Here is a 17399-nt window from a genome sequence, read left to right as displayed (position 1 = left end):
GTCTCGGCATGCTGGGAGTTGTAGTTGGGTACCTCCAGCTATTGCATAACTACATCTCCCAGCATGCCCTTCGGCGATCAGTACATGCTGGGAGTTGCAGTTTTGCAACAGCTGGAGACACACTGGTTGGAAAATACTGAGTTAGGTAACAGAACCTAACTGAAGGTTTTCCAACCAGTGTGCCTCCAGCTGTTGCAAAATTACAACTCCCAGCATGCACGGTCTGTCAGTACATGCTGGGAGTTGTAATTTCGAAACAGCTGGAGGTTTGCCCCCCATGTGAATGTACAGGGTACATTCACACGGGCAGGTTTACAGTAAGTTTCCTGCTTGAGGTTTGAGCTGTGGCAAATTTTTGGCCTCAGCGCAAACTCTTCGCGGGAAACTCACTGTAACCCGCCAGTGCGAATGTACCCTAAAAACACTACACTACACTACACTAGCACATAATAAAGGGTAAAACACTACATATACACCCCCTTACACTGTCCCCCCCAATAAAAATGAAAAACGTATTGTATGGCAGTGTTTCCAAAATGAAGCCTCCAGCTATTGCAAAACAACAACTCCCAGCATTTCCGGACAGCCATCGACTGTCAAGGCATGCTGGGAGTTTAGCAACAGATGGAGGCACCCTCTTTGGGAATCACTGGCGTAGAATACCACTATGTCCACCCCTATGCAATCCCTATGTAGTCCTCAAATGCGCATGGCGCTCTCTCACTTCAGAGCCCTGTCGTATTTCAAGGAAACAGTTTAGGGCCAGATATGGGGTATCTCTGTAACACAATTTCTTCTGAATGCAGAAATACCCCATATGTGGACGTAAAATGCACTGTGGGCGCACAACAAGGCTCAGGAGTGAGAGTGCACTATGTACATTTGAGGCCTAAATTGGGGATTTGCACAGGGTGGCTGATTTTACAGCGGTTCTAACATAAACGCAAAAAAATAAATACCCACATGTGACCCCATTTTGGAAACTACACCCCTCACGGAATGTAACAAGGGGTATAGTGAGCCTTAACATCTCACAGGTGTTTCACGAATTTTCATTAACCCCTTAAGGACAATGGACATACTCCTACGCCCCCGTTTCCGAGTCCTTAAGGACCGAGGACGTAGGAGTACGTCCTGTCCATTCCCGGCCCCCCGCCGCAAGCCGGAGAGGAGCCGGTGCCCGATGCCTGCTGAAATCGTTCAGCAGGCATCGCAGCATATCGCCCAGGGGGGTCATTATGCCCCCCATGTCGGCAATGGCCGCAGATCGCTGGACAATTCAGTCCAGCGATCTGCGGCGATTCCGGGTCAATCGGGTCTCCAGTGACCCGTTGACCCGGAATTACTGGCTGATCGGGGCCGTTAGAGACGGCCCCGAACAGCCAGAGCCAGCAGGGGTGTGGTGGCACTGGTGCCACCTCACGATCGCCCTGATTCATCGGCCGGATTCCCGGCCGACCAATCAGGGCGCCTGCTGCGGGTGTCACTCCCGCACCCGCTCCGCCCCTCTTCCGGAGGACGTGAGCGGGTGCGGGACATGCACCCCGGGTGCTGGGGACCCCGATCCCCGGCGTTAATGTTGGGATCGGGGCCCCAGGAGCGACGGCGGCGGCGGGACTGACCTGCGCGGCGTCGATCAGCAGCAGCAGGAGGTGAGTGACAGCCTCCTGTAGTTGTATGCAACAGGAGGAGGCAGACCACCACAACTCCCAGCATTCCCTTATGGGCATGCTGGGACTTATGGTTTTGCAACAGCTGGAGGCACATTCTTTCTATGGAAAAGTGTACCTTCAGCTGTTGTATAACTACAACTCCCAGCTTGCACAATCAGCTAAAGTGCATGCTGGGAGTTGTAGTGGTGCATCTGGTGGTTGCATAACTACAACTCCCAGCATGCCCGTTGGCTGTCGGTGACTGCTGAGAGTTGTAGTTTTGCAACAGCTGAAGGCACACTGAGTTAAGTAGCAAACCAGTGTGTCTCCAGCTGTTGCATAACTACAATCCCCAGCATCCCCAGTCAAAGTAGTATGCCTCCCACTGTTGCATAACTACAACACCCAGCATGCCCTTCTGCTGTCCGTACATGCTGGGGGTTGTAGCTTTTGCAACAGCTGAAGGCATACTGGTTGCAAAACACTGAGTTTGTTACCAAACTCGGTGTTTCACAACCAGTGTGCCTCCAGCTGTTGCAAAACTACAACTCCCAGCATGCACTGATAGACCGTACATGCTGGGAGTTGTAGTTTTGCAACAGCTGGATGTTTCTCCCCCCCCCAATGTGAACGTACAGGGTACACTCACATGGGCGGAAGATTACAGTAAGTATCCGGCTGCAAGTTTGAGCTGCGGCAAATTTTCTGCTGAAGCTCAAACTGCCAGCGAGAAACTACTGTAAACCCCCCGCCTATGCGACTCTACCCTAAAAACACTACACTACCACAAAATAAAGTAAAAAACACTACATATACACCCCCTACACAGCCCCCCTCCCCAATAAAAATGAAAAACGTCTGGTACGCCACTGTTTTCAAAACGGAGTGTCCAGCTGTTGCAAAACTACAACTCCCAGCATGCACTTATAGACCCTACATGCTGGGAGTTGTAGTTTTGCAACAGCTGGATGTTACCCCCTCCCCAATGTGAACGTACAGGGTACACTTACATGGGTGGAGGATTACAGTAAGTGTCCGGCTGCAAGTTTGAGCTGCGGCAAATTTTCTGCCGCAGCTCAAACTGCCAGCGAGAAACTACTGTGAACCCCCCGCCCGTGCGACTGTACCCTAAAAACACTACACTAACACAAAATAAAAAGTAAAAAACACTACATATACACATACCCCTACACAGCCCCCCTCCCCAATAAAAATGAAAAACGTCTGGTACGCCACTGTTTCCAAAACGGAGCCTCCAGCTGTTGCAAAACAACTACTCCCAGTATTACCAGACAGCCACTGACTGTCCAGGCATGCTGGGACTTTTACAACAGCTGGAAGCACCCTGTTTGGGAATCACTGGCGTAGAATACCCCTATGTCCACCCCTATGCAAGTCCCTAATTTAGGCCTCAAAAGCGCATGGCGCTCTCACTTTGGAGCCCTGTCGTATTTCAAGGCAACAGTTTAGGGCCACATATGGGGTATCGCCGTACTCGGGAGAAATTGCCTAACAAATTTTGGGGGGTATTTTCTGCTATTACCCTTTTCTTAAATGTAAAATTTTTGGGAAACCAAGCATTTTAGGTAAAAATAATTTTTTTTTTTTACATATGCAAAAGTTGTGAATCACCTGTGGGGTATTAAGGTTCACATTACCCCTTGTTACGTTCCCCGAGGGGTCTAGTTTCCGAAATGGTATGCCATGTGGTTTTTTTTTTTTGCTGTCCTGGCACCATAGGGGCTTCCTAAATGCGGCATGCCCCCAGAGCAAAATTTGCTTTCAAAAAGCCAAATGTGACTCCTCCTCTTCTGAGACCTGTAGTACGCCAGCAGAGCACTTCTCACCCCCATATGGGGTGTTTTCTGAATCGGGAGAAATTGGGCTTCAAATTTTGGGGGGTATTTTCTGCTATTACCCTTTTAAAAAATGTAAAAATTTTGGGAAACCAAGCATTTTAGGTAAAAAAAATGTTTTTTTTTTTACATATGCAAAAGTCGTGAAACACCTGTAGGGTATTAAGGTTCACTTTACCCCTTGTTACGTTCCCCGAGGGGTCTAGTTTCCAAAATGGTATGCCATGTGTTTTTTTTTTTTTTTGCTGTTCTGGCACCATAGGGGCTTCCTAAATGCGGCATGCCCCCAGAGCAAAATTTGCTTTCAAAAAGCCAAATGTGACTCCTTCTCTTCTGAGACCTGTAGTGTGCCAGCAGAGCACTTTTCACCCCCATATGGGGTGTTTTCTGAATCGGGAGAAATTGGGCTTCAAATTTTGGGGGGTATTTTCTGCTATTATCCTTTGTAAAAATGTAAAATTTTTGGGAAACCAAGCATTTTAGGTAAAACATTTTTTTTTTTTTTACATATGCAAAAGTCGTGAATCACCTGTGGGGTATTAAGGTTCACTTTACACCTTGTTACGTTCCCTGAGGGGTCTAGTTTCCAAAATGGTATGCCATGTGTTTTTTTTTTTGCTGTCCTGGCACCATAAGGGCTTCCTAAAGGTGACATGCCCCCCAAAAACCATTTGTCGCTCCTTCCCTTCTGAGCCCTCTACTGCGCCCGCCGAACAATTAACATAGACATATGTGGTATGTCCTTACTCGAGAAAAATTGGGTTTCAAATGCATGTAAAAATATTCTCCTTTCTACCAATTGCAAAAATTCAAAAATTGGGTCTACAAGAACATGCAAGTGTAAAAAATGAAGATTGTGAATTTTCTCCTTCACTTTGCTGCTATTCCTGTGAAACACCTAAAGGGTTAATACACTTATTGAATGTCATTTTGAATACTTTGGGGGGTGTAGTTTTTATAATGGGGTCATTTATGGGGTATTTCTAATATGAAGACCCTTCAAATCCATTTCAAACCTGAACTGGTCCATGAAAAATAGCGAGTTTGAAAATTTTGTGAAAAATTTCCAAATTGCTGCTGAACTTTGAAGCCCTCTGGTGTCTTCCAAAAGTAAAAACTCATAAATTTTATGATGCAAACATAAAGTAGACATATTGTATATGTGAACCCAAAAATATTTTATTTTGAATATCCATTTTCCTTACAAGTAGAGAGCTTCAAAGTTAGAAAAATGCAAAATTGTCATTTTTTCATCAAATTTTGGGATTTTTCACCAAGAAAGGATGCAAGTTACCATAAAATTTTACCACTATGTTAAAGTAGAATATGTCATGAAAAAACAATCTCAGAATCAGAATGATAACTAAAAGCATTCCAGAGTTATTAATGTTTAAAGTGACAGTGGTCAGAATTGCAAAAAACGCTCTGGTCCTTAAGGTGTAAAATGGCCTGGTCCTTAAGGGGTTAAAGTTGGATGGGAAAATTAAAAAAAATAAAAAAATTCACTAAAATGCTGGTGTTATCCTAATTTTTTTTTATTTTCACAAGGGAAAATAGGAAAAAAGCCCCCCAAACTACAATGCTCAGGAGAGAAGGAGCGCCATTGGGATTTTGAAGAGAAAATTTGTCCAGAATTGAAGGCCACGTGTGTTTACAAAGCCCCCATAGTGCCAGAACAATGGACCTCCCACATGCGACCCCATTTTAGAAACTACACCCCTACCGTAATGTAATAAGGGGTACAGTGAGCATTTACGCCCCACAGGTGTCTGACAGATTTTTGGAACAGTGATCTGCGAAAATGAAAAATGTAATTTTTCATTTGCACAGCCCACTGTTCCAAAGATCTATCAAACGCCAGCGGGGTGTAAATACTCACTGCACCCCTTATTAAATTCTGTGAGGGGTGTAGTTTCCAAAATGGGGTCACATGTGGGGGGTCCACTGTTCTTGCACAACGGGGGGCTTTGTAAACGCACATGGCCCCGACATTCCAAACAAATTCTCTTTCAAAAAGCTCAATGGCGCTCCTTCTCTTCTGAGCATTGTAGTTCGCCAGCAGAGCACTTGACGTCCACACATGGGGTATTTCCATACTCAGAAGAAATGGTGTTACAAATTTTGGGGGGCAATTTGTCCTATTATCCCTTGTAAAAATTAAAAATTTGAGGGAAAACTAGCATTTTAGTGAAAAAAAATTATCATTTACACATCCAACTTTAACGAAAAGTCGTCAAACACCTGTGGGGTGTTAAGGCTCACCGGACCCCTTCTTACGTGCCTTGAGGGGCGTAGTTTCCAAAATAGTGTGCCATGTGTTTTTTTGTTTTTTTTTTTTGCTTTTCTGGCACCATAGGGGCTTCTTAAATGTGACATGCCCCCCAAAAACCATTTCAGCAAAATTTGCTTTTCAAAAGCCAAATGTGACTCCTTCTCTTCTGAGCATTGTAAAGCGCCAGCAGAGCACTTGACGTCCACACATGGGGTATTTCCATACTCAGAAGAGATCGGGTTACAAATTTTGGGGGGAATTTTGTCCTATTATCCCTTGAAAAATTTTTACATTTGAGGGAAAACTAGCATTTTAGTGGAACAAAAAAATCATTTACACATCCAACTTTAACAAAAAGTCGTCAAACACCTGTGCGGTGTTAAGGCTCACTGGACCCCTTGTTATGTGCCTTGAGGGGTGTAGTTTCCAAAATTGTATGGCATGTTGTTTTTTTTTTTTTTTTCTGCTTTTCTGGCACCATAGGGGCTTCTTAAATGTGACATGCCCCCCAAAAACCATTTCAGCAAAATTTGCTTTTCAAAAGCCAAATGTGACTCCTTCTCTTCTGAGCATTGTAAAGCGCCAGCAGAGCACTTGACGTCCACACATGGGGTATTTCCATACTCAGAAGAGATCGGGTTACAAATTTTGGGGGGCATTTTGTCCTATTATCCCTTGAAAAATTTTTACATTTGAGGGAAAACTAGCATTTTAGTGGAACAAAAAAATCATTTACACATCCAACTTTAACAAAAAGTCGTCAAACACCTGTGCGGTGTTAAGGCTCACTGGACCCCTTGTTATGTGCCTTGAGGGGTGTAGTTTCCGAAATTGTATGGCATGTTGTTTTTTTTTTTTTCTGCTTTTCTGGCACCATAGGGGCTTAATAAATGTGACATGCCCCCCAAAAACCATTTCAGAAAAACTCACTCTCCAAAATCCCACTGTTGTTCCTTCTGTTCTGAGCCCTCTACTGCGCCCGCCGAACACTTGACATACACATATGAGGTATTTTCTTACTCGAGAGAAATTGGGTTACACATTTTAGAAAGATTTCTCTCCTTTTACCCCTTGTAAAAATGCAATAACTGCGTCTACAAGAACATGCGAGTGTAAAAATGAAGATTTTGAATTTTCTCCTTCAATTTGCTGTTATTCCTGTGAAACACCTAAATTGTTAACAAACCTTTTGCATGTCATTTTGAATACTTTGAGGGGTGCAGTTTTTATAATGGGGTCATTTATGGGGTATTTCTAATATGAAAGCCTTTCAAATCCACTTCAAAACTGAACTGGTCCATGAAAAATTTCGATTTAGAAAATGTTTTCAAAAATTGGAAAATTGCGGCTGAACTTTGAAGCCCTCTGATGTCTTCCAAAAGTAAAAACATGTCAACTTTATGATGCCAACATAAAGTAGACATATTGTATATGTGAATCAATATATAATTTATTTGGAATATTCATCTTCCTTATTAGCAGAGAGCTTCAGATTTTTAAAAAATGCAAAATTTTCTATTTTTTCATCAAATTTTTGCATTTTTCACCAAGAAATGATGCAAGTATCGACAAAACTTTACCTCTAACATAAAGTAGAATATGTCATGAAAAAACAATCTCGGAATTAGAATGAAAGGTAAAAGCATCCCAGAGTTATTAATGCTTAAAGTGACAGTGGTCAGATGTGCAAAAAATGGCCGGGTCCTACAGTGAAAATTGGCTGGGTCCTTAAGGGGTTAAAGGAGCATCACAGGCTTGAAACAATCTTATTTTTCCACAATTTTGAAAGGGTGCCAATAATTTCGTCCAGCCCATTTTTGGAGTTTGGTGTGACATTATGTCCAATTTGCTTTTTTTTCCTCCCTTTTTTGGTTTGGTTCCAATACACACAAAGGGAAAAAACATGTGTATAGCAAAACATGTGTTACTGCAAACCTTTTCTGTGAGAAATTCTTCATTTTCTTCAAAATTCAAGGGTGCCAACATTTACGGCCATAACTGTATGTGTATTATCCTCTGCTCCTCTTACATAATGCACGGCTGGCTGGAATTTATAGTCCTCTATACACAATATCTTATGCAATATGAAAGGGGGCTATGTGTATATATATATATATATATATATATATATATATATATATGTATGTATATACACCGCTATCTCAGTCAGAGTCACTGCACGACTGGCTGGGATTTGTAGTCCCCAACACACATTATCTTATGCAATATGAAAGAGGAGCAGATGATTACATATATTATCCTCTGCTCCTCTTACATATTGAGATCCAGAGAGGAAAGGGTTACAGAGCAGCCTACAGTGATTTGATGAGAAGATCCAGAGAGGAAAGGGTTACAGAGCAGCCTGCAGTGATTGGCTGACTGCCAGGCTCGCTCCTGAGACTCAGTGACACAAAGTGAGGGAGGAAGTTTAGTCATGTAGAATGAGGGCAAGAGAGAGATACGCCCCCTGCCTTTGAGAAGATGAGAATCCAGACTAGGGATCGACCGATTATCGGTCTGGCCGATATTATCGGCTGATAATCACGATTTTGAGCATTATCGGTATCGGCAATTACCTTGCCGATAAGCCGATAATGCCCCGCCCCCCGCACCGCCCCCACCGCACCGCGAACGTCCCCCACCCCCCGACCCGCACCACCCCGGCCCCATTGCCTCCCCCATCCCCGGTTTTATAATTACCTGTTCCCGGGGCCCGAGGTCCACACTACTTCTGGCTCCTGCTGCGTCCTGCGTTACGCTGTGCGCAATGACGAGTGACGTGACGTCACCGTCAGTGCGCACAGTGACAGCTCAGGAGGACGCCACCGGAGCCAGATGTAGAGAGACCCCGGGCCCCGGGAACAGGTAATTATGAAACCGGGGATGGGGGAGGCAATGGGGCCGGGGCGGTGCGGTGGGGGGTGCGACGTGGCGCGGGGCGGTAGGGGGCACGAAGCGGTGGGGCGGTAGGGGGCACGGAGCGGTGCGGCGGTGGGGGGAGCGGTGCGGCGGTGGGGGGTGGCGGTGATAGGACTCAGGACCCCCGGACAGCCAGGAGGAGAGAAGCGGGTGGCGGCGGCGGTCTATGGCCCCACAAAAGCCACTGCAGTTCATTGATTTAATTGATGCAGTTCATGATAGGTACGCTTTAAGAACTCCTTTTTGGAATTACACACTAGTTATTGATAAGTGATATTATCCTTTGAAGTTGTAAAACAAGATGTTAACCAAAGCAAAAGAAAACCTATAGTCAGAGCAGGAAGACCCCTTTATAATTGCAAGTCCCTTGGTAATCAAATGGTTTGCCAGCTGAACACCTAGCACTTAGCTGCACTCAGCAGTGCAGGAACAGCTCTTTTTACCCTAACAGGATATATGGTCAATATGGTACAATAAGTATATGGTACAATAAGTACTATACATATTTATACTGAATCCAATTTCATCATAAAAACTATTTATGATTAAGTCCATTTCAGCGAAGTCCATTTCATACTTTTACCATGTCATACAGATCATGATAAAGATTTCTAAAAAAAATAATAACTCTTTGAAACAGGTTCAACTGCTATTCAGCTCTGTCCTGATGTATATACACTTCGCTTTTGTCAGGAAACTTTTTTCTTCAGACATTGATGAATATGTAATTTAGCCGTTACCGACAAACTACACTCCATTCTCACCAACTTTAGAAGGCTCTGGTATCTTTAGAAAATATTTTAATTACTTAATAAAGAAAATGAAAGACACAACAGTTTCCATGAACTTCATTTACCAGTTTTTAACTGACAGCTTGTTGATAAATTGTCTGATTATTGTTGGTTAAAGACAGTGTAAATATATCCCACACTTAACATATCATTTATATGATACAATATAACAGCCACATTGTTGCAATTTACATCTTTTCACAAACAATTTTTCGTTTGAACACCACAATTTTCATAATGCCCTTTAAATAGCTTACCCCAAAACTGGTCCAGGCTCCTTGTTCGCCTCACTTCTGCTTACAACTGTTCTTTCAAGGATTCTGTTGTCTTTGGTCTGCGTCCACGTGATGTCTATTATGCATTTCATTGAGTCTGCTGTAGGCTCCTTTGGCAGAAGCTTCTGTTTTTCAATGGATTTTGACTCAAGTATTTCTTGGATACCTTACATAATGTTTTTTCTAAGCCATAATTTATACAGTGGAGAAAACAGTCTTCAACACGTTTCTTCTATTGTAAAGATACACACCTACGAAATGAGAAAATAAAATTAATACACTGAGGAAGCTTAGATCCTAATATACAAACTATCATTTAGCTGAGCAAAGGGAACATTCCCCAAGCATATAAACTACATTACTCACTTTGACATGAGGATGTATGACAATGTCTAGTGGTTATAGGTTAATAGTCATGATGTGTGTTTAGATCACTCCCTTTACACAAACCACCAGCTCAGCCTTCCAAAGAAAATCTTGATCTCTCCTCCCATCCTGTACTTACATATTGTGACTACTCACTTCAGATTCAGATGTAAAGAGTTGAAACACTCTATATAAAGTCAAAGCCAAAATAATGAAGAAGAAAGCAAAATTACTGTAAAAACAGCTTTTAGTTTCCCATGTTGTTGTTTCATTTTTTTAATGCGATGTGACAGGATCAAAAAAACACAATTCGCACATTTGCTATTTATAAGTCTTTATGCCATTCAGTTTAATTGCCAATATATTTGAATAGTTCGTACTTTTTCACACACTGCCACACCATATGTTTGTGGTTTGAGAAAAAGGTGAATTTATTTTTTATTATGGGGAGTTTTTTCTATTTATTTATACTTTTTATTACCCCTAGGAACTTCTATAAGCAATCATTCAGCTTCAATACATTGCAATAGCAATGCAGTAAACTGAATGTGAATTGATTTATCTGTGATCTGCTTGTAGAGCCTGCCTGCGGTAAGCTGCAGAAGCAGATGTATCTCGGCAGGCACCAATCAGAAGGTTTTAGGTTGCCATGAAAATAGACCAGCTCCTCAAAATCTCAGAAGGGTAATGATTTGGAATTGTCCCCCCCCCCCCCCCCCCCCCATGACTTGGCAACTCGCATTCAGTCGCCATGATACCAAAGTATTCTAGAGTGAAATATCAGGCCATCTATCAAACAGCTAAAGCTTTTCTGAAACTGGGTCATGCAACAGAACAATGGCCCCAAGCACACCAAAAAATACAAATTAAGTCTAAACCTCAATTCAATTGAACTGCTGTGGCAGGACCTTAACCCCTTAAGGACCCAGCCCAAATATACCTTAAAGGGGTATTCCAGGCAAAAACTTTTTTTTTATAAATCAACTGGCTCCGGAAAGTTGAACAGATTTGTAAATGAATTTTATTAAAAAATCTTAATCCTTCCAATAGTTATTAGCTTCTGAAGTTTTCTGTCTAACTGCTCAATGATGATGTCACGTCCCGGGAGCTGTGCATGATGGGAGAATATCCCTTGCATAATGGGAAAATATCCCCATAGGAGCTGGACAGCTCCCGGGACGTGAGTCATCAGAAAGCAGTTAGACAGAAAACAGCAACTCAACTTCAGAAGCTAATAACTATTGGAAGGATTAAGATTTTTTAATAGAAGTAATTTACAAATCTGTTTAACTTTCCGGAGCCAGTTGATATATATATATAAAAAAAAAGTTTTTGCCTGGAATACCCCTTTAACCCCTTAACGACGCAGGACGTATATTTACGTCCTGCGCCGGCTCCCGCGATATGAAGCGGGATCGCGCCGCGATCCTGCATCATATCGCGTCGGTCCCGGCGCTCATCAACGGCCGGGACCCGCGGCTAATACCACACATCGCCGATCGCGTCGATGTGCGGTATTAACCCTTTAGAAGCGGCGGTCAAAGCTGACCGCCACTTCTAAAGTGAAAGTGACCCGGCTGCTCAGTCGGGCTGTTCGGGACCGCCGCCATGAAATCGCGGCATCCCGAACAGCTGACCGGACACCGGGAGGGCTCTTACCTGCCTACCCGGTGTCCGCTCGACGAATGACTGCTCCGTGCCTGAGATCCAGGCAGGAGCAGTCAAGCGCCGATAATGCTGATCACAGGCGTGTTAATACACGCCAGTGATCAGCATAGGAGATCAGTGTGTGCAGTGTTATAGGTCCCTATGGGAGCTATAACACTGCAAAAAAAATGTAAAAAAAAAGTGTTAATAAAGGTAATTTAACCCCTTCCTTAATAAAAGTTTGAATCACCCCCCTTTTCCCATATAAAAAATAAAACAGTGTAAAAAAATAAATAAACATATGTGGTATCGCCGCGTGCGTAAATGTCAGAACTATAAAAATATATCATTAATTAAACCGCACGGTCAATGGCGTACGCGCAAAAAAATTCCAAAGTCCAAAAAAGCGTATTTTGGTCACTTTTTATACCATTAAAAAAATTAATAAAAAGTGATCAAAAAGTCCGAACAAAACAAAAATCATACCGATAAAAACTTCAGATCGCGCAAAAAATGAGTACTCATACCGCCCTGTACGTGGAAAAATAAAAAAGTTATAGGGGTCAGAAGATGACATTTTTAAACATATAAATTTTCCTGCATGTAGTTATGATTTTTTCCAGAAGTGCGACAAAATCAAACCTATATAAGTAGGGTATCATTTTAACCGTATGGACCTACAGAATAATGATAAGGTGTAATTTTTACCGAAATATGCACTGCGTAGAAACGGAAGCCCCCAAAAGTTACAAAATGGCATTTTTTTTTCGATTTAATCGCACAATGATTTTTTTTTCCGTTTCGCAGTGCATTTTTGGGTTAAGGACTCAGGGTTTTTCAGTTTTTGCACTTTCATTTTTTCCTCCTTACCTTTTAAAAATCATAACCCTTTCAATTCTCCACCTAAAAATCCATATTATGGCTTATTTTTTGCATCGCCAATTCTACTTTGCAGTGACATTAGTCATTTTACCCAAAAATGCACGGCAAAACGGGAAAAAAAATCATTGTGCGACAAAATCAAAGAAAAAACACCATTTTGTAACTTTTGGGAGCTTCCGTTTCTACGCAGTGCATATTTCGGTAAAAATTACACCTTATCATTATTCTGTAGGTCCATACGGTTAAAAATGATACCCTACTTATATAGGTTTGATTTTGTCGCACTTCTGGAAAAAATCATAACTACATGCAGGAAAATTTATACGTTTAAAAATGTCATCTTCTGACCCCTATAACTTTTTTATTTTTCCACATACAGGGCAGTATGAGGACTAATTTTTTGCGCCGTGATCTGAAGTTTTTATCGGTATGATTTTTGTTTTGATCAGACTTTTTGATCACTTTTTATTCATTTTTTTAATGGTATAAAAAGTGACCAAAAATGCGCTTTTTTGACTTTGGAACTTTTTTGCGCGTACACCATTGACCGTGCGGTTTAATTAATAATATATTTTTATAGTTCAGACATTTACGCACGCGGCGATACCACATATGTTTATTTTTATTCTTTTTTACACTGTTTTATTTTTTTATGGGAAAAGGGGGGTGATTCAAACTTTTATTAGGGAAGGGGTTAAATGACCTTTATTAACACATTTTTTTTACTTTTTTTTTGCAGTGTTATAGGTCCCATAGGGACCTATAACACTGCACACACTGATCTCTCGTCCTGATCACAGGCGTGTATTAACACGCCTGTGATCAGTGTTATTGGCACTTGCCTGCTCCTGCCTGGATCTCAGGCACGGAGCAGTCATTCGCCGATCGGACACCGAGGAGGCAGGTAGGGGCCCTCCCGGTGTCCTGCAAGCTGTTCGGGACGCCGTGATTTCACCGCGGCGGTCCCGAACAGCCCGACTGAGCAGCCGGGTCACTTTCACTTTAGAAGTGGCGGTCAGCTTTGACCTCCGCTTCTAAAGGGTTAATACCGCACATCGCCGCGATCGGCGATGTGTGGTATTAGCCGCGGGTCCCGGCCGTTGATGAGCGCCGGGACCGACACGATATGATGCAGGATCGCAGCGAGATCCCGCTTCATATTGCAGGAGCCGGCGCAGGACGTAAATATACGTCCTGCGTCGTTAAGGGGTTAAGGACCCGGCCATTTTTTGAACATCTGACCACTGTCACTTCAAGCATTAATAACTCTGGGATGCTTTTACCTTTCATTCTGATTCCGAGATTGTTTTTTCGTGACATATTCTACTTTATGTTAGTCGCAAAATTTTGTTGATACTTGTATCATTTCTTGGTGAAAAATTCCAAAATTTGATGAAAAAATTGAAAATTTAGAACTTTGAAGCTCTCTGCTTATAAGGAAAATGGATATTCCAAATAAATTATATATTGATTCACATATACAATATGTCTACTTTATGTTTACATCATAAAGTTTACATGTTTTTACTTTTGGAAATCATCAGAGGGCTTCAAAGTTCACCAGCAATTTTCCAATTTTTCATAAAATTTTCAAAATCAGAATTTTTCAGGGACCAGTTCAGTTTTGAAGTGGATTTAAAGGGCCTTCATATTAGAAATACCCCACAAATGACCCAATTATAAAAACTGCACCCCTCAAAGTATACAAAATGACTTTCAGTAAGTGTGTTAACCCTTTAGGTGTTTCACAGGAATAGCAGCAAGGTGAAGGAGAAAATTCATAATCTTCATTTTTTACCACTCGCATGTTCTTGTAGACCCAGTTTTAGAATTTTTACAAGTGGTAATAGGAGAAAAAGCCCCCCAAAATTTGTAACCCAATTTCTCTTGAGTAAGGAAATACCTCATATATGTATGTCAAGTGTTCGGCGGGCGCAGTGGAGGGCTCAGAAGGGAAGGAGCAACAATGGGATTTTGGAGAGTGAATTTTTCTGAAATGGCTTTTGGGTGGCATGTCACATTTAGAAAGTCCCTATGGTGCCAGAACAGCAGAAAACCCCACATGGCATACCATTTTGGAAACTACACCCCTCAAGGAACATAACAAGGCATACAGTGAGCCTTAACTACCCACAAGTGTTTGACGACTTTTTGTTAAAGTTGGATGTGTAAATGAAAAAAATGCAGTAAAATGTATTTTTTTCCCTAAATTTTACATTTTTACAAGGGGTGATAGGAGAAAATTACCCCCAAAATTTGTAACCCCATTTCTTCTTAGTATGGAAATACCCCATGTGTGGACGTCAAGTGCTCTGCTGGCGAACTACAATGCTCAGAAGAGGAGGAGCGCCATTGAGCTTTTGGAAAGAGAATTCGTTTGGAATGGTAGTCAGGGGCCATGTGCGTTTACAAAGCCCCCCGTGGTGCCAGAACAGTGGACCCCCCCCCCACATGTGAGCCCATTTTGGAAACTACAACCCACACAGAATTTAATAAGGGGTGCAGTAAGTACTTACACCCCACTGGCGTTTGACAGATCTTTGCAACAGTGGGCTGTGCAAATGAAAAATTGAATTTTTCATTTTTACGGACCACTGTTCCAAAAATCTGTGGGGCGTAAATGCTCACTGTACCCCTTATTACATTACATGAGGGGTGTAGTCTCCAAAATGGGGTCACATGTGTTGGGGGTCCATTGTTCTGGTACTATGGGGGCTTTGTAAACACATATGGCCTTCAATTCCGGACAAATTTTCTCTTCAAAATCCCAATGGCGCTCCTCTTCTGAGCATTGTACTTCGCCCGCAGAGCACTTTGCATTCACATATGGGGTATGTACTTACTCAGAAGACATGGGGTTACAAATTTTGGGGGGCTTTTCCCCTATTTTCCCTTGTAAAAATGAAAAATTTAGGGTAACACCAGCATTTTAGTAAAAAAATTTTTTTTTCCATTTTCCCATCCAACTTTAATGAAAATTCGTCAAACACCTGTGGGGTGTTCAGGCTCACTATACCCCTTGTCATGTTCAGTGAGGGGTGTAGTTTCCAAAATGGGGTCACATGTGGGTATTTATTTTTTTTTGCATTTGTCAGAACCGCTGTAAAATCAGCCACCCCTGTGCAAATCAACAATTTAGGCCTCAAATCTACATGGTGCGCTCTCACTCCTGAGCCTTGTTGTGTGCCTGCAGAGCATTTTACGCTTACATATGGGGTATTTCCGTACTCAGGAGAAATTGCGTTAGAGATTTTGGGGTCTTTTTTTCCATTTACCGCTTGTGAAAATAAAAAGTATGGGGCAACACCAGCATGTTAGTGTAATTTTTTTTTTTTTACACTAACAGGCTGGTGTAGATCCCAACTTTTCCTTTTCAAAAGGGGTAAAAGGAGAAAAAGCCCCCCAAAATTTATAGTGCAATTTCTCCCGAGTACGGTAATACCCCATATATGACCCTAAACTGTTTCCTTGAAATACGACAGGGCTCTGAAGTGAGAGAGCGCCATGCGCATTTGAGGACGAAATTAGGGATTGCATAGGGGTGGACATAGGGGTATTCTACGCCAGTGATTCCCAAAGAGGGTGCCTCCAGCTGTTGCTAAGCTCCCAGCATGCCTGGACAGTCAGTGGCTGTCCAGAAATGCTGGGAGTTGTTGTTTTGCAGCACCTGGAGGCTCCGTTTTGGAAACACTGCCATACAAGACGTTTTTAATTTTTATTGGGGGGGACAGTATACGGGGGTGTATATGTTGTGTTTTACCCTTTATTATGTGTTAGTGTAGTGTAGTGTAGTGTTTTAGGGTACTTTCGCACTGTCGGGTTATGGTGAGTTTCCCGCAAGGAGTTTGCGCTGTGGCGAAAAACTTGCCGCAGCCCAAACTTGAAGCAGGAAATTTACTCCAAAAAAGAGAAAAACCAACCTACTATAACAAGCAGGTGGGGGTGCACCAACTAAATGGGAACGCCGAAAATGTGTATCAAATAGTGCACACAAAACATGAAATCATGATAAATCCATATACTTTATTAGATACAAAAAGTTAAAAATATACATAGAAAAGTGCAGAGTACATAAAAAGGGCACTGAATCACCATGGAAGGGTAGGTATGAGTCATAAAGCAGAAAAGTATATAAATAACAGGCAATGCGGGTAGTAAATGCAAGGAAACCTTAGTATGGGACTGTGACAAATATAAGTCAATAAAGAAAAGGACAGAGCCCCATACCTAATCAAGAATGCCAGACCATACCTACCTACCTACCTTGGGGTAGGTAGGTATGGTCTGGCATTCTTGATTAGGTATGGGGCTCTGTCCTTTTCTTTATTGACTTATATTTGTCACAGTCCCATACTAAGGTTTCCTTGCATTTACTACCCGCATTGCCTGTTATTTATATACTTTTCTGCTTTATGACTCATACCTACCCTTCCATGGTGATTCAGTGCCCTTTTTATGTACTCTGCACTTTTCTATGTATATTTTTAACTTTTTGTATCTAATAAAGTATATGGATTTATCATGATTTCATGTTTTGTGTGCACTATTTGCTACACATTTTCGGCGTTCCCGCAGGAAATTTACTGTAAACCTGTCCGTGTGAATGTACCCTGTACATTCATATGGGGGGGCAAACCTCCAGCTGTTTCAAAACTACAACTCCCAGCATGCACTGACAGACCGTGCATGCTGGGAGTTGTACTTTTGCAACAGCTGGAGGCACACTGGTTGGAAAACCT

At 42.2% G+C, this 17399-nt stretch overlaps 1 protein-coding gene across 4 annotated transcripts in view; it reads right to left on the bottom strand.

Moving 5' to 3' along the window:
* TNK2 (tyrosine kinase non receptor 2) overlaps positions 1–17399 on the bottom strand; it is a 305681-nt gene that overhangs the window by 177443 nt on the left and 110839 nt on the right. For all 4 annotated transcript variants that reach the window (XM_056565498.1, XM_056565497.1, XM_056565499.1 and 1 more), the window contains exon 2: positions 9748–10016. The gene's annotated coding sequence lies outside the window, so the exon portion shown is untranslated. The remainder of the gene's footprint in view (positions 1–9747; positions 10017–17399) is intronic.

Source organism: Hyla sarda, chromosome 3, assembly GCF_029499605.1.
Source record: "Hyla sarda isolate aHylSar1 chromosome 3, aHylSar1.hap1, whole genome shotgun sequence".
Lineage (NCBI taxonomy): Eukaryota > Metazoa > Chordata > Amphibia > Anura > Hylidae > Hyla > Hyla sarda.
The sequence above is the reverse complement of the archived record's forward strand: the minus strand, read 5'-3'. Positions and strand labels throughout refer to the sequence as shown.